The 18,128-nt window shown below is 41.6% G+C and overlaps 1 protein-coding gene across 13 annotated transcripts in view; it reads right to left on the reverse strand.

The window, feature by feature from the left end:
- The window catches only part of PHF21A (PHD finger protein 21A), a 191,199-nt gene extending 182,054 nt beyond the window's left edge, over positions 1-9,145 (reverse strand). For 7 of the 13 annotated variants that reach the window (XM_032414003.1, XM_032414001.1, XM_032414004.1 and 4 more), the window contains exon 1: positions 8,883-9,145. The gene's annotated coding sequence lies outside the window, so the exon portion shown is untranslated. The other 6 variants (XM_032413999.1, XM_032413996.1, XM_032413993.1 and 3 more) reach the window with 5 other exon arrangements.
- Between the last annotated feature and the right edge of the window lie 8,983 nt (positions 9,146-18,128).

The raw sequence follows: 18,128 nt of genomic DNA on the forward strand, positions 1-18,128 counted from the left end.
TTATAGTGGTTGGTTTGTTGTGTGAACAAGTACTTAAATAATCACTACTAAAGGCAGAATTCTCTTAAACACAGCAGCCCTCAGCAATATTATTCCAGGAACTTTGCACAAGGGAAAAAGCTGGAACAGATACGGGCCAAGCAGGTAAGAAAGACACTATCTTGATTCTGTATACCCTCAAACTAAGGCACATACATCACAACTTTTGCTTACATTTTTCAATATTCCCAGATGTCCCTTTCCCTTCTCAACAAGCTAAAAGAGACCAGCCATGCAGATAAAAATATCCTACAAGTTCAAGAGCCTAAAAGAAGTTAGAGTGTCCTAAAAGAGAAAAATAATGTAAAGACTTATGATTCTAACTTAAATAAGTACAACCCACGGACCTGAAACTACATTTTCTTTCTGGGGCTGCTCACCGGCCTCTAATTCACCAATCCTGTAACACTGTGAACTATGGTGATAGACTGGCTCGTGCTTCTAACAACAACAGAATTTTTCCAAGGTAACATACACTGTGACATGAGGAACACTTTTGCAGCATCTTATTTTCATTAATCAACTAGTTTGGGTACTTTACCAGTGCAAACATTATGAACGAAAACATTTTCATTATCTTTTGAACTTTCAAAAGTCAACCAAGGGCTGTGGTACAATGGCAAAAAGTACCGAACAGGCAGAGCTGAACCCTGGTCAAAAGTCTGCGACTGGCTGGTGGCTAACTTCAGGCATATATCACTTACGGAGAAACTGAGGTGCAAAGACATCTTACATACAGCAAAAATTCTAAGGAACTGCCACATCATTACCATAGGCCAAAAATCTCAAGGTCTTGTCAGAACACGCTGGGCTTCTGATCAAATAATCATGTAAAAAGAGGAAAAAATGTGAAGCATGCTATTTATTTAATAACAAGAACCACTACCACTGCTGCTGCTAATTCTACACATTTACTGAGGCTTTATTATGTGGCAGGCACTGTGCTAAGCACTCTCACAGATTTCAACATCTAATCCCTGCAACAACATTCTGATATTCATTAATAAAGTATCAGAACTTGAAAGAAAAGAATAGAAAGAATAGAAATTTAAATTTTACAAAGGAAAATATAAACAAATTATTAAAGAAAACTTCTCGTTTCCTCTATCTTTCAGATTACATCCATATGAGTATTAAATTTACATTGAAATCACATTTATTATCAGGAATCTGTCTTCCATTTAGAAAATACTAAGATTCAAGATGTTGACAATTATTACAAAATAATTTTTATATAACCTCTAAACTTAAATATGGGCACTGAATAACTGGCCCCATTCAAAGAAAAGAGAACAGCATATGTATCAGGCCCTACAATAATAAGCTCCTAAAGCCCGTATTAGCAATCTGTATGCTGTAATTATAAAGTGATCTATAGCAGCACAGACAAAAAAATTTACAATTGCTAAGCTAAGTTTTAAATATATAAACACAAACATACATACACATGTATCAGTTATTTTACATGTAAATCTTAAAGTAGCTGATAAAAAAAACAAACTAATCCAAGGTAAACTAAAACACTAGGGTGTTTCTGAAAACTCACTTTAGAATATCAGCACCATGATAATCATAATATTAGCAATCAAATTGTACTTAGCAGAAAGTTCTTAGAGGCTTGGGAAGCTGTTTGTATAAAATGGAGTAGACAAGAGGGAAGGGTTCTCTGTGCTGTTTAAATCAACTACAGGTCCCAGCATGCAATGCTCTAATCCGGAGTGAAGCAAAAACCCGAAATGCATCCTGGGACTTGTAGTAAGTAAACCACTTCACCCTATCACAGTAAGTTTTAAGAAAGTCTGAACTATCTAAGCACAATTTGACTAGATCTTATTATCAGGGCCTAGTGAAATTCAGATCTAACTTGTCTGCTCTCTGCTCTGGCAGTTTCTTTAGCACGTATTGGAAAAAGTATCAATGAATATTTACATCAACATTTTCACATTAGAAAAACCTTAAACAGGCTAAGCATACAAAAGAAATGTTTAAAAAGCAAAAAGATTTTATACAATTTTAAAATTATTTTTAAAAACATCAGTTTTAAAGCCATTTTTTAAAAAGTTTGGTTGATCAGTTTCAAAGTTCTCTATTCCCCTCCCCCAAGAAAGTTTTAATTGTTTTATCAGGTTTTCTCTTAACAGTCTTTCAAGTTATATTCTATAAATAATTTTTCTTGCAGAAAATTCTCATTCAAAAACATTTCCCATACTCTAATCATGTCCACTAGGAAAAATATTCTTATTGTAAGAGGGACACATAACACCATCACACACACAAAAACAATAATACTTAAGTTTCTCTTTTGTCAAGTCCTTACTCAATACCTGTGCCCTCCTCTCCTAACCCCTCATTGCACACACACACACACACGTTTCCAGAAAGAACACTTAGGAAAAAAAAATATTCCCACTCCAGACTCTTTTCTCTCATCCATTGACCTCTTCTAAAAAAAATTTTTTTTAATTATCAATAACATGTCCAAATAGATAACTTTGAGCTGTTATTTATGTATATACAGTTTCTACACACACCCCTATTTTCTGCAAGACTGAGGAAGGAGGCTGGGAAAGAACTAAGTGCAATCTGCATCAGGAGGCCTAACACAGGTGGCGGGTTATTTTCAGGCAACAGCACCTTCACAAACATGCTGTGGAATACAGTCCAAGAAATTCCTAACAAGGAAAGATAAGCTGGCACACAAATTTAACACAATCCAGCTAAAAATCACCTGCAACACGTTACTACATTTCACCATAAAAGTGACAGGGTACTACAGGATCTGAAGCTTCATCAATACAACATACTGGCCATTAAGGCCAGATAGCAGTTGCCATGGTTACTATCACCCACTTTTATCAGGAAATTATTGTCATTACTCTGAAGTTTTTGGTACTTATTTAAAATCTGAAAAAAAACCAGTCTAGGGTTTGACCGTTAATTGAGTGAAAGAATCAACTACTGTTTGATTTGTAAGTATGCTGCTTCAGAGACGCACATGGTTAACAATACTTGGATCTGCAGCAGAAAAAAATCAATTCCTTTCTGCTGCTCCTTCTCCTCAAGTACTGACAGTTTGTATCCTCAATGCAGCCAAAACAATAAAACAAAACCCATCTTTTTGGCTTCTGTGTTTAAGTTATTTTTTGTTCCCTAGGCCCACAAACAGAGTCAAAATAAAGCCTAGATCACCAACCTGTTAGGCCCCATCCCCTTCCTATCTCTGTATTACTGGTTCACTTTTTTGTCTATTTAAAAAACCAGAAAACATTTCCATGGATGATTCCAAAATATAGATAAGAATAGTTTCCTTCAACAGAGACCTGCGCACTATTTTTTTTTTTTAAAAAAAACAGGGGGAGGCCTTGCATTGTATTGGAGGGAGAGAAGTGGAGGGGTATTCAAACTGCCACACAAGTGTCTAGTGTGAGAAAGTTGCTGTAGAAAACCCAAAGGTTGACCAAACCTCACATATTATCTCTAAATGTGGTGGAAGAGTTCATCACCACCTCAGTCTAACACTGAACAGACTCCAGAAATTTTATACACAAGAATTATAGGAAAGCCTACAAAATAGCACAGCCACATGTACATACAAACAAGAAAACATACGCTATTTAAAAAGTAATTATCTACAATAAATTTAAAGCGGTGTTAGAGTATTACCTCCTTAAAAAAAAAAAAATCTCAAAGCAGCAAAAATACACACCTGGTAAAGTTAAAGTGATCAAAATATATTGCTGTGCACCTAAAGAATACTCAGGGCCTACAAAAAAGCCCATGTACAAAAGTTCCTGAGAAGTCAACAAAAATCATGAATATTTCCCAACACAAATTAACAGGAAGATTCAAACATATTTCAAGAAATCAGGTCTGAATATAGATATAAAGGAATTCTGTCAAAGGTTAGAGACCTAAAACTTTAATCCCTTTCTTTTCTCCCTTTGAACAGCCATTAAATACAAAAGTTTTCAGCAATAAAATACCAAGAATACAAAATTTAAAAGCACATTACTATAACCTTAACTTCCGTATTTCCTCAAAAAAAAACAAAACAAAAAAAAACAAGAAAAGGAAAACCCCAAACCAACTTTAGTATTCAGTGTCCGTAGGATGAAAAAGTTAATACTACCCTGAGAGGTTTCATTTTTATTTAAACAGTTAAATGTTTTTCTCACTTCACAAAGAAACAAGTTTCTATATTTAATTTCTAATTAAAGGGGCTATTTCATAAAGAGTAGTAGCTTCTAAAATATAAAACAGACCTTTTGATATGCTCATAAACACAGGGACTCCCAATTATCTATATTTTATTTTAGTCCAAATTTGTGAGCAGAGTCTATTTAAAAAGCCACAAATCAAGGCTCTGAGTTTTAAACTTTTGGGTTATTTTTACACAAAAATATTTCAGTGCACTCCTCTAGATTTGAATAGTCATTTCCTCATGCATCCCTCTAAAAGAGAAAAACAAAATGATATACATATGTACCTAATACTAATACATACAGATATAAATCTTTTTCACTTTGAAACAAGCTTGAAAGCTTTACTTAGTAAGAATTTTTCAGAAAGTTAGCAGAATCACTCAAAACATTCAAAACCTTAACTGTGACATCTGTTACTCTGTGTGTTAATGAGAGTCTATAGAAGAATCCAGGAACTTAAATATTCACTAAAATCAACTACTATCACATCAATGAAGAAATGAAGAAAAATTTTAATGGGGGATACACATTTCACAGGATCTACAAAAAGAAAAATGATCTTTTTTTTGAATTATGAGAAACTGCCTCCACAGCATTTTTTAAACAAAGCTTCAAAACTGTAACAAAGAGCTTTTTGGTAACCACAGTAGCATTTAAAAAAAAATTTATAAAGTTTGGGGGTACACTTTTAATGTGCTCATTTCCCAAATGATGCGGAGAATGCTAACATTTTAAAGACAGAAATTTCTGTCCATGTATTAATTAGTTACCTATCTCAACATCTGCATGGCTTCCGACAATTTACAAAGAACTTTCACATGTATTATCTCATTTGATCTTACTGAGAAAAAAGTACAGTATTATGCCTAGAAAACCGACAAAATTCAAAGCAGCTTCATCAAACTTTCTACACATTCCTAAGTTTCTAAAACTTTGATACAAAACTTTACAAGTCACCAAAGTAGCATGATATTCCCAGGGATAAATCAATTCACCTAACACTAGTATAGTTTCAAAGGAGCATGTGCTGTAAATGCTATGAAACTACTTTCATCTTTATGCAGTTATTGTTAAGTGTTACTAACGGACATATCAGGAATGACTTACACTCACAGATACAACTTTACTTACAGTTCAAGAATCTCAGTCTTTGGAGGCCAACTCAAATACATCAACCATACGTATTTATAAAGCTAAGTGCCTAAGAATTTATCTATTAGGATCACTGTCCATAGATGTGAGGAAAAAAACACAAGAAATTAAATTTTTTTCCATACAGTATCTCCCTTTCCAAAATCTCATATCTCTGTATCCTATCTGTATTAATATTATAGGAATAACACAAAACCTAAAGCCCCATCATACCAACTTCTTTTGTTTACAGTCCTTGGACATAATCTTTTCACATTTGCGTTCAACACCCCACTCACCAATACAAGACTAATTCCTCATCAAAATAAAATAATTCTAACAGCACTCTGTACCTAAGCGTGACATTCTTAAGCTATCCACAATAACAAATCTACTTTGTGTAATATTGTAAACAGGTAAAAAGCAATCAAAGATTTCAGTTGCAAATAGCAAATGTAATTTATTAATGGACTTTTAAATGGACTTACTCAAAATCTTTCTGGAACTTTAAGGCGTTAATCCTGTTGCTTAGTTGGAGCTAACAGAGCTGTAATAAGTAGTAAGACCCTCAAAATTCAAGAGATTTGCTTTATCTTGATGTAGCACCTCCTGCTGGATAGCATTTAGAGTTCTTCATGTAAACAGAAGAAGAGTATTTCTGAGGCAGCTCCTTCCAGATGACTGAATGGGAAAAAGGATGGGACCCTTCAAAGCTAAAAGAAATAGGGCCCCGTCCATCACTTACACCTCTTAAAAAGAAAATCTGGTGTGGGTAGGAGTCTTTTAAATCTATTACTATTCTGGTTCCATAAGACCTGCCTGAGTCCAAAGTGCAACATGCTTAAATAAAGCTTGCAAAATTATCTAAAAACTACCTTAAAAAGCCTTCAAAAGCACTCAAGCAAAAGACTTTATTGCGGCCAGCCAAGCAATGCTAGTCATATTGCAAATACCATTACGTTAACAAAAGCAAAAGTCTGACATAAAGAAAAACACCTGGAATATTTTTAACATATTAGCCAGAAGTTTGTGTTTTAAGAATTTTCTGCACTATTACTATGCTCCTTTTAAGAACAGTTGTCCATCTACAGAAGTTTTAAGTACAGAAATTTTTTGATAAACAAGAGTATTACTGCACACAAAAATTTCCTCTTTGCCATCAAGTATGTCCTGATATTTTAAAATGTATTTTTCAGACATTTTAAATAACCCCTAATAAGCTAGTTTTAAGCCCACAATGTAGATTCCATATACAAGTGAAGATAGAAAAAAAGTATAGAAAGGAACTTACCAAAATCAAAATGAATAATAGTACTTCCAGTAAAAATGTAGTAACAGTTTCCTATAATGCTGTGAAACCAAGTAAATCGTGAAACTTAAAAAAAAGGGGGGGAAGGGGCTACTCTTCAAAAACCAAAAGAAAAACTTACCTATTTATTTCTAGTGCCCAAATGTGATAAACACCAGATGTAAACAAAACAACATAAGCACTGAAAAGTACACTTAGATGTCTTAGCCCCAATTTTAGTCCCCTTACCAGGCCCTCAGTGAAGCCAGAGATGTTGATGAGTATCCTCTCTAAAAGGAGATATTCTAGCTCCCTGCCCTAAAGAACCCCTATAAAGTGTGCCTATGTAAAGGCTTCCTTCCTAGAGTGCACAGCTGCTTTTGAAAAAAAAAAAAAAAAAAAAAAAAAACTTTCATCAACCCAAATTAATCTGATTCTAATATTCAGCTATCAATTATTAATACAGGAATGTTCTCTCTTTAATGTCCCCAGCTTAAGCATCTACATTCCTGACACCTACTATTAACAAAAAATGCACAGCTCGCACCCCAGCTATGGGGCAAATCTCTGAAATCCAAAACACTGCCACAAAGTTCACTGTCAAGGCCAATGCTGAGGCCCACACACGTCCGGACCTTAACTCACATTTGAAATTCTAGAAAGCCACACTTGCAGACATCATTTAAAAACAACACAATGTGGACGTGCAGAGTGAGATCCTCTACTTCAAGACCTAAACAAAGAATATTTCAACATATGCCCCGAATATGATGACACCAGATTCACCAATGAAAACAAAACCTGCCTACCATTAGCAGTCGTACCTTCATCTCAACAACTCAACTACTTAGAAATCACTCTCAGCACATCTGCACCCTACAACCGGCGTGTGGCCTTCTCCGGGGGTGCAAGCCACAGACAAAGTTGAAACGAGACATTCTTCCCCCAGTGCCCAATCTCGATATCAACCCCTCCCCTACCAGGGCCACCTTGCTGCTACCCACCATCGCGAACGTGGTCAGGGGAAAAAAAGAAATCCTAACAGCACCGCTCAGCAGAATAAAGAGACCAAAGAGAGGATGACGAGAAGTGTTGGGAACTGCGTGCACGACGGGGCTGGACCAAACGGAAAGAGTCCCACTCCGCGCGCCCCTCCCCCCGGCGGGGGCGCGGGCGGGGGAGGGGCGGCCGCGGCCCCTCTCCGAGCGGCCTGCCGGCCTCGGCCCGCGCGGGGTCCCGGGGGCGCCCCGCGGCCGCGGGCGGCGGGGGCGAGTGCGGGAGGGCCGGGCCCGGGGTGAGGGGTGCAGGCAGACTCTCCGGAATAACAAGTTGCAGAAGAAGAAGAATAAGCGGAATTTCCCCAAGGCTGCTCCGGCCACCCAAGACAAATGCACCAACACACACATACACACACACACACACACAAACACACACACTCGGGCCCGGCAGCGTCAGCAGCCGCAACTTTTTTTTTTTTTTTAACCAGATCCCTCAGTCACCAAACAAGATGGTTTTCCCAAAAAAAAAAAAAAAAAATTAATTAATTAATTAAATAATCATAATAAAAACTTCCCCCCGACAGCATCCCGAGGGGGGGGCAGGGTGGTGAAGGAGCCGAGGCGACCATCCCCGGGCTGAGGGACAGCCGAGGGGGCGGACGAGGCTCCGCGCCCCCCGCCCCCGCCGGCGGCCCCCTCCCCGGCCCCCCGCCGGGACAATGTGACGCCCCCTCCCCGCCACCCCCGGCGCGCCGCCTCTGTCACCCGCTTCGGCCCTGCACTCAGCGCCCAGGCTCCCGAGGCTGCTCATAAACTTACTTCCAATTTATCCTGGGGAGGGGTGGAGGGCAGAGGGAAGGAAGGGGGAGACAAGGTTTTTCCATTGTCTTTTTTTTAGGGGGGGAGGAATAGGAAGGGCACGCAGGGGGGCGCCCCGAAGGGGAAGTTACTGCTCAAATCTCAAGTTGACTGAGGGGTCCTGACGAGAACACCCCCCCTTTCCCTCCTCCCTCCCACACACCCCTCCCCTCCCCCTCCCTCCCCCCCACAACAAACTCCAAGCAGGCAGCCCCAGTTCCTCCCAGAGACAAACACCAGAGACAAGACAGAGAGACAGGGAGAGGGGGAGAGGGGGAAGGGGGGAGGGAGGGGAAATAGAGCTACTCAAGAAAAAAAGAGAGGAGAGTGAGGAGAAGAGAGAATGGAAAAGCTGGGATACTGCACCCTCCTGCTGCTGGCTGGTTGTCCCCCCTGGCAGCTGGAGGCAGGAACTCTGAGCAGGAGAAGCAGGAGGAGGAGGAGGAGGGAACTCTTCTTCATGGGGAGGGAGGGAAGAAGCTGGAGCTGCTGCTGCTGCTTCTGCTGCTGCTCTGGGCCTCTCGCACTTTTTAGATATTAGTGTGTTAAGATGGTAGGTTGTTCCCTTCTCCCTCCTCCTCCTCCTCCTCTCCTCTCCTCTTCTCTCCCTCTCTCTCTCTCTCTCACTCACTCACTCTCTCTCTCTGGGCTGTTTCTTTCCTCCTCTTCCCCAGGCAAGGGGGGGTGGGGAGGAGGGGGTGGGGGGAGGAACTGGATCCTCCTCCTCCTCCAGGAGAGACACACACAGGCCCCGGGCCGGAATAGGGGTGGGGGGGAATCAGAGCAGCAGGAGAGAAACTGTGGGAGACAAACAAGCCCAACTCTTCATCCTCCTCCTCCTCCTCTCAGCAGCAGCAGCGAGCACCACCAGCCCATTCACCACCCGGCCCCGGGCCGCAGCACCTCCGCCGCCTCAGCCCGGGGATCCCTCCGCCCAGGCCCAGACACACTCGCCCGCGCGGGAGCCCGCCGCGCGGCCCCGCCGGCCCGCCGCCGCCGCCGCCGTGCGCGCCCCCGCCGCTCCCGAGAGCCGGGCGAGAGGGACTGGGGCTGGGAAAGCGGGGACGAGGGCGGGGGGGGGGGGGAGAGGAGGCGCCGGGGTAGAGGGGCACGGCGGGGAGGGAGGGGGCCGCCGGGCGGAGTTGTACGGCGGCCGGCCCGGGCCCCCTCGCCTCCGCCGGCGGCTCCCGGGCCGCACGGGCCCCCCCCCGGGGGCGGCGGGGCGGCGGCGGGGGGGGGGTGGCGGGGGCCCGCGGCGGCGCTCGGGCGGGCGGACTACTTGACGTGTCGGTGCGGCGAATTTATTTCACTTTGCCTAAGGAACGGGGTGTGCTGCGGCCCCCATTGCCTAGGGAAAAAACCCGGATGTAAAGTGAGTGAAACTAAACTAGAGTGAAGTAGGGCAGCAGCAGCCAAACTCCAGTGCAGCGGCGGCGGCGGCGGCGGCGGCGGCGGTGATGGGGCTGAGCACCGAGCGGCGGCGGCCAAACTCCGGGGCCGCCGCAATGATGGGCCCGTGCAGCGCCGCAGCTCGGCTCCCATGTAGCTGCAGCCGAGGCGAGGCTGGAGCCCGCTGCGGCCCCCCCAACTCCGCGGCCCGAGCCCAACTCCCCCCTCCCGCCGGCAGGAGCTGCAAAGGGGCTCCGGAGCGGCCCCAACTCCCTCCAGTGCAACAGCAGTTTTAAGGGGGGAAAAAAAAGCCGCGAGGGCAGGAGCGGAGAGAAGCAATGGGGAAGCACTGCAATGGGGGAGCGTGGTCCAGGCAACAGGAGAAAGATGCAACCTCAAGTCGAATGCAACATGCAATCCCCGGCCGCCGCTAGCCCGCTCCCTCCCCTCACTACCCCGCCCCCTTTCCAAATAACTACCCTTGAACCACTTTATTAGCCACACTTAGTCCCACACTCGCGTCGGGGAGGGGCGGGGGACGGGGTCCTTCCCTCACCTTTATTTATTGCTTTCTCCCCCCTCTCCATGTTTTTTATTCCTAAGTTCTTTTGTTCTAAGGGGGATGATGGCATTTACTTTTCTGCTTTGTGTAGCAGGGCAATCACTGGGAATCGGCCACGTATAATCCGGCGGTTTGTCATATTTTATTAGTGAAAGTATTTTATGCCTATTCTACCTCCAAGGACTGTAACATGGAGAACTGCAGGGAGGAAAAAAAAAAAAACATCAGAGGAATTCTTGTTTTGAGAGATTTCTTGGCGGGGGGGGAAGGGCCCTTTTTTTTTTTTTTTTTTGGAGGGGGTTTATTTAGATTTTCAAATCGATAGTTTTCAACTTAAAGCTTAATGTTTTTGTATGGATATACTACTAGATTCTAAAATAACCCCCAACCACAATAAAGAAAAAAAAAACTCCAAAATTCTAGATTAAAGAAAAAAAATCCCTACTGGACAGTGATATTATCTGGTCTGTGCAGCACGCTGGACTTAACATAGTGTTGGCCTTCGAATGTTAAATAACAATAAACCCCAACCTCAACTGAATACAAATGGGGGGTGGGGGTGGTTTTGTTTTTAAGGCTCAGCACTTTTGTAGCATCTGCCACTACGCATTTTCCAGGCATTGATTAGCCATGCAACTCCCATAGGCATGAAGTCCAGTTTTTGCAGATAAAGAGCAACAGTGGTGAGATGATTTGCCCAAAGTCAAAGTGAGTCATTGACAGAACCAGAAATAGCCTTAAACTCTTATTTGTTACTAGTCACATCTTTCCCATTAAATAGTATTTCCTCCAAGAAATAAACAGTATTTAAAAATAAATAGACGTTCTTTACTTTGTTACATATTTCCACCAGAGGTACTTTGAGATCCTCAGATACAAAGGTGTTTTCTTACTTCTGTGACCTGCAAAATTAAGTTTAGTTTCTCAAGAAAAAGAAATTTTTAAAAATTCTGATTTCTTAAAGCTAAAAAAAGTATGGGCTTTATTTTACATGCGTAGTCCATTTAGTACTCTGAGCTTTATATTAAAAAAAAATTTCACAGCAGAGAAAGTGTAAGAGTTTGAGAGCGAAAATGAAAATCCCTATAAATGATTCAAGAAGCCTGGATGAACTCATAATGTTGTGAAACTGAACCCATAACACAGTCAAGATGAATAACGGAAGGACAGGTTGGGTAGTAAGACCCAGCTTTGCCACCTAGAGATAACGCTAATGTATTTAAGAGATGAATTAAGGCAGGGCCTTTCAAACTGGACCAACTAGGAACTGGAACCACAACCTAATAAGGTCATTTCAAATCAGCCCAGGCTGTCAAAATTTTTTCAGAGCAAGACTGCTTTAGTGTTCTTTCTGGAAAAAAAAACTTAAAAATGTTTCAGAATTTCATAGAAAAAAATCAGAAACTCAAATTGTGCCTGAGCATGTAAATGCTATAGAAGAGGAGTCAGTAAATTTTTTTCTGTAAAAGCCCAGATACTAAATATCTTAGACATTGTAGACCATAGAGTCTCCATGGTAGCCACAACTTCTCAACTCTACGTAGTTGTAGCACAAAAACAGCCATAGAAAATACGTAAACATATGATCCTGGCTGTGCTCTCATAAAGCTTTTATTTATGGGCCTTGACATTTGAATTTCATCTACTTTTCTTATGTCACAAAATATTCTTTTAATTTTTTCAACCATTAAAGAGAAAAGTGAAAGCATTTTTAGCTTGTGGGCTAAACCAGGGGGTGAGCAGGATTGGGCCCATGGGCTATGGCTTACCAACCCTGGCTTTAGAAGACTCAAGTTGACAAACATTAATAAGATGTTTGTGTGTCAATCAAACATGAATGTCATGCAAAATCGCATTTTAGATATTTACATTTAATTAAAATACTCTAATTTTCTTCACACTTCTATACCTATCAAACTCTATGGAAAAGAATAGCTGTGATTCATTAATAGATATTTCCATTTATATTCTCTTTGCAACTCTAAGATGCTGAGGAGGAGTGGAACCAAACCAAACCGACCCACATTCTGACACCTGAGTAGTACCACTCCTTTTCAACTAAGACACCTTGGACAAGTTACTTAACCTCTCAAAGCTTCAGTTTTCCTATGCTGTAAAATGCAGCTATTAATATTTATTTGTAGGGCTGTCAAGAAGATTGAATAAAATAATTCATGTCAAGTGCTTAGTACAGTGCCTGGTACATGGGACTATATAATACATTTTTTTCCCTGTGCCCTCAAATTCATTTTCTGAGTAAACCACTCTAAATTAACTCTGGATGAACACGTAGAGTCCCAATATCTTGTCAGTCTACATGGCCACTCATGTGGCATATGAGGTCCAAGGATTCTTGGGTGAGTCAAGGTTGTGGGGTTGGTATCGTGATAGATTTTGGTGGGTCTTTCTTAATTTCTAAGCATGCCAGTCCACTCATGGGCATTTGGTAGACCCACACTAGCTATATGGCCTTAGACAGACACTTAAGCCTTCTGAACCCTGTGTTTCTCATGCACAAATTAAAAATAATCCTTACTGGATTTTTGAAAGGGTTGAGTAGCATAAGTACTAAAGGAAAAAGCTAACAATTAGTATAAGTTAGTGAAAATCCCAGAAATAAGCTGAAAATTGAAAGTTTACACCAGAAGCTCCTTTGAAGTAAATCATTTGAATTTTAGACATGAATGACGTAATAAAAAGAGCAGGTGCACAGTAACTTAGAATTTGCTCTCCTACAACCTGTTTACTCCTCAAAAACTATTTAATAGCCATCAAAACCCTGTTGAACAAAAGTAAACTCAAATTTTAAATGTTATTAAATATTGGAGTACAGTTTTTCATTTTTATAAAAGTAGTCAAATCTATCTGTGGTTTCCTATATATTCCTGCTTTCTGGTCCCTGCTTCAAGAGGTCATCCAAAGTCCAAGATCAGAAAAATATCTATAATTTTCTTCTTGTATTTTTATGGTTTCTATTTTTTACATTTACCTCATTACCACATATAATTTTTGCATGCATGCGTGTGTGTGTGTGTGTGTAAGAAAGGAGGTAGGAGGGGCACCTGGGTGGCAAGGAGGTAGGAGGGGCAGCTGGGTGGCTCAGTCGGTTAAGCATCCAATTCTTGGTTTAGGCTGGGGTCCTGATCTCGGGGTTCTAGGATCAAGCTCCTTGTTGTCGGGCTCTGCACTTGGTGGGGAGTCTGCTTGAGATTCTCTCCCTCTGCCCTTCCCTGCACTCTCTCCCTCAAAGTAAATAAAATCTTTAGGAAAAAAAAAAAAAAAAAGAAAGAAAGAAAGGCGGTAGGAATCTAAATAACTTTTGTTTGATAGGAAATATTTAATATTGGGATTCTATTGGATAATATAAAATGTCATTCAAAATGATAGAACAGCTAGCCCCCTATAAGGACTATCAGTCTAATGCAGAGATACTGTTGATGTAGGAAAAATATAACAGAGGCTTATATATTACAGTATTATATGGAGGCATTATGCATTATAATAGAAAAGTCTTCTAAATTTCTTTCTTTTTTTAATTTTTTCTTTTTTTTTAAGTTTTTTATTTATTTATTCGACACAGAGAGAGAGATCACAAGTAGGCAGACAGGCAGGCAAGGAAGCAGGCAGAGGGAGAGGGAGAAGCAGGCTCCCTGATGAGCACGGAGCCCAACTGGGGGGGGGGGGACTCGATTCCAGGACCCTGGGATCATGACCTGAGCCGAAGGCAGACACTTAACCGACTGAGCCACCCAGGCACCCCTAAATTTTATTTTACAGTTTTGTAGTAATATGGTACACACTGCACCCAGGGATAGTAAGGTGTTTTGTACTTGTATTTGTACATGATTGTTTCTGATGATCTGACTATTTGAGAGTATTTCAAACAAGGTAATGAAATTCCCCCCACCCCCACCCCCACCACAAAGGCCTAATTGAACATGCTTTCTCATCCAACTCCCCTTGCCTGTCCTTTGCTCAACTATCATCCTTTTTTCTTAGGCTGAAAAGTAACCCCATTGTCTCATAAAAGGTCAGCCTAAAGGAGATTTAAACTGTCTGAAAAACTGAGGGTCCTGCATTGGGGCAGAGAGGTAACTACTGGAGTTCCCCAGGTCTTTTCTAATTCCTCTTGGGCTGGAATAAATGAAAACCTGGCTTGTACCAACAAAGTGCTTAAATAAGCAGAGGAAACCTATCAATGTGATTTTTAAAGAATTATGACAGAAAATCCCCAGTGACTAGAAGAAGTTGAATATATGTTCTTTCTCCCCCACTGTCTCAATGGTGGTTTCTGATCTTTTAAAAATCTTCACTTTAACTCTCTTGCGTGTGCGTTTACGGAAAGCCAAAATCATAATTGGAAATGGATCAGGTATAACTTGTAAATAAATAAATATTGGTGGATAAGCAGTTGACCCTCTAGAGATTGCCTTCAATTTCATTGCTTTGCCGTAATCTCCAAGGTCAATTTAATCCTAAGCAACATCAGGTGTGTGTGTGTTTAATAGAATTAACTAGACCAGAGCTCCTGAGCCTTGGCACTATTGACATTTTGGGGGCCAGATAAATTTTTTGTTGTAGGCGGCATTGTAGGATGTTTAGCAGCATCCTGGCCTCTACCCACTAGATGCCGATAGCATCTCCCAGAGAGTGGTGACAACCAAATGTATCTCCAGACATTGCCAAATGCCCCCTGTGTGAGTGTGTGTGTATGAGGAAGGAGGGTAAAATCGTATGAGGGATTGCAGGGAGAGTGTGGGGGGGAGGGGTGGGGCAGATGGTGAAAACCACTGAACTAGACCAAACACCGTGGACAGATTTAGGTGTGTACGTGCATGTACGTGACTCTGCCTTCCACACAGAAGCAGATTCCAATTCCTTTCCCAAAAGTAACTGATATAGATCAGGGGGCCTAAGCTGGACCTGTTGTTAAAAACAAAAATGGTTGCAATTAGAACTGTAGAAACGTCTGCCTTAAAGATGCTGAGCTAAAAATATCACAGGGAGATCCTCCAAGACTGGGGATGTTAAAAGAATTTTATCATCTTATTATTTCCACCTTTAGATTATCCATTATCAACATAAATAAATTGTATTGTGGGCCTCAGCAATGACGTTATCTAGGGGAAGGCATTCCCAGATTTGGAGTCTGAGAACCTGAGCTTGGGTCTGAGCTCTGCAAATGTCTAGTTAATCACTTTATCTCTCTGGGTCTATTTCCTTGTCCGAAATGGGGAAAACAATAATACTTAATCCACTGGATTGTTGTGAGGGTCCAAGCTGTTAGTAAGAAGTAGCAGGGCTTATTCTTGGGGAATTAGGAACGCTAGACTCATGGAGTCCTGGGTTGACCCTGAGCAAATGATGCACCATCGCAAGCCACACTTTAGGTGCAAAATGCAGAAATAATCATAGGATTTCGTAGGGTTGTTATGGAGTTTAAATGAGATAACGTGTCATATCTGCTAGGTTAAGATTATTATTAGTCTTTGGTAAATTGCCTCAAATTGTACAAATACATATCATTTTATTGTAACTTCTTTTCTATGAGCATCGAAACCTGGAAATTTGAAGAACTAGTTAATAGTCCTATGCGAGTGAGACCCTGTTATAAATAAGTAGCATCCCAAATTCCAACCAAGGGAAAGTAGCATTAAACTACTGTGCAACCTTCCAACTTTCCTATTAAATCAGTTAGGGCACAGGTTTGTTGCAATCACATAAGGTTCTCTTCCCTTTATTGAAATAATGTTCTAATAAGGTTTTTACAAGCTCTCTATCACATAAAAACACATGGGGTCAGGCATTGCATGCCCGGCTTGCACAATGTATGTCCAGTCCGGAACATTTAAATCTGACTAGGTGCTCTTGCACCTTTCCCAAAAGCGTTAACAAACTGCATTGCAGTTCTAAAGTGGAGTATGGGGAGGTGTTTCCTAAGTTTAAATATAAATAAAGGGATTTTATAAATATAAATAAAGGGTATCGTGTATATAAACCCTATATAAAGGGTTTAAATAAAAATAAAGGGTATCGGGGCGCCTGGGTGGCTCAGTCGGTTAAGCGTCTGCCTTCGGCTCAGGTCATGATCCCAGGTCCTGGGATCGAGCCCCACATCGGGCTCCCTGTTCCGTGGGAAGCCTGCTTCTCCCTCTCCCACTCTCCCTGCTTGTGTTCCCTTTCTCGCTGTGTCTCTCTCTGTCAAATAAATAAACAAAATCTTAAAAAAAAAAAAGGGGTATCTGTTATATAAACTTTTTAAAAAGGATTTTATTTATTTAGTTGAGAGAGAGAGCAAGAGCAGGGGGAGGGGCAGAGAGAGAGGGAGAAGCAGGCTCCCCGCTGAGCAGGGAGCCCAATGCGGGACTCGATTCCAGGACCCTGGGATTAGGACCTGAGCCAAACACAGACCCTCAACCGACTGAGCCACCCAGGCATCCCGCCCCTCTTTTATATAAACTTTTTAATTGAAGTATAACATTCATACAGAGAAGTGTACAAATCACAAGCTGTACAAATCAGTAAATTTTCACAAAGCAAACACACTTATGTAATCTTTGGGTGTTTTTAAAGGTTAGAGAAGCCTGTAATAAACATGTGTTTTATCATTAGGGGGGAAAAAAAGGTTAGTATGAACTATTTTTTATAAAGATTTATTAATTTATTAGAGAGAAAGAGAAAGCGGGGGGGGAAGGGCAGAGGGAGAGAATCTTCAAGCAGACTCCCCGCTAAGCATGGAGCCAGGATACAGGCCTGGATCTCATGACCCATGAGATCATGACCTAAGCAGAAACCAAGAGTCGGATGCTTAACTGACTGAGCCACCCAAGTGCCCCAAAAAGGTTACTATGAATCTGAAAGAAAACAGTGGAGATTTCCCAGACAAGACAGTAACTGTCTTTGCTGTGCAAATGTGATTCTGAATTGTCAAACGGCAATATTGCAAAATGATAAAGCCAAAGTCATTTCACCCTCTACCACTTGATGTGTGATTCTAGACAATTAACTTCAAGGGCCTCGGTCTTCTTATCTGTTAAATGGGGATAATAACAGAATTGTTATTAGGAACAAATGAAATAATACTTGCAAAAGTTTGGATGACTTCTGACACACACGCTCTTCCTACATGTAAATGATTATCCAGTTAGGATGATTTCCCAAGGGACAACAGGAAGGAAGTTATGGAGATCACAAGAATTCTTTTAGAAAAGGGGGAGATTTTGCACAGAAAGGGAGCTAGATCAGAACAGCTGAGGGGTGCTATCACTGAGCCCCCAGACCAGCAAATGCTAGAGAACAAAGCCTAAGAGAAGCAGAGTACCCAGAGGCAGCAGGCAGGGTGATGAACCAAGGGGCTGTAAAGATAGTGCAGTTCTGAACAGAAAGCCACAGGGGTGTGCCTGGCATCCAAACAGGACATGACCTGATTTTTCAGAGACCAGAGTAAGGTCTAGGAGTGATTGTTTGTTTGATGTGGGTCTAGAGAGAGGAGCGAGAGAAGAAGCAGCCATAGGAATCATAATCCCAGGGGTCAGAGCCTTGAAAGGCCTGTGCACCAAAGGAAGGGACTCGTTTACGACTTTATCCGGGCTAAGAGACTGGAGCTACTTATAGCTTAGGAATGACCTCAAGTGTATATTGTCAGGCCTGGCATTCCTTCA

Source organism: Phoca vitulina, unplaced genomic scaffold (assembly GCF_004348235.1).
Source record: "Phoca vitulina isolate PV1807 unplaced genomic scaffold, GSC_HSeal_1.0 scaffold16, whole genome shotgun sequence".
NCBI lineage: Eukaryota > Metazoa > Chordata > Mammalia > Carnivora > Phocidae > Phoca > Phoca vitulina.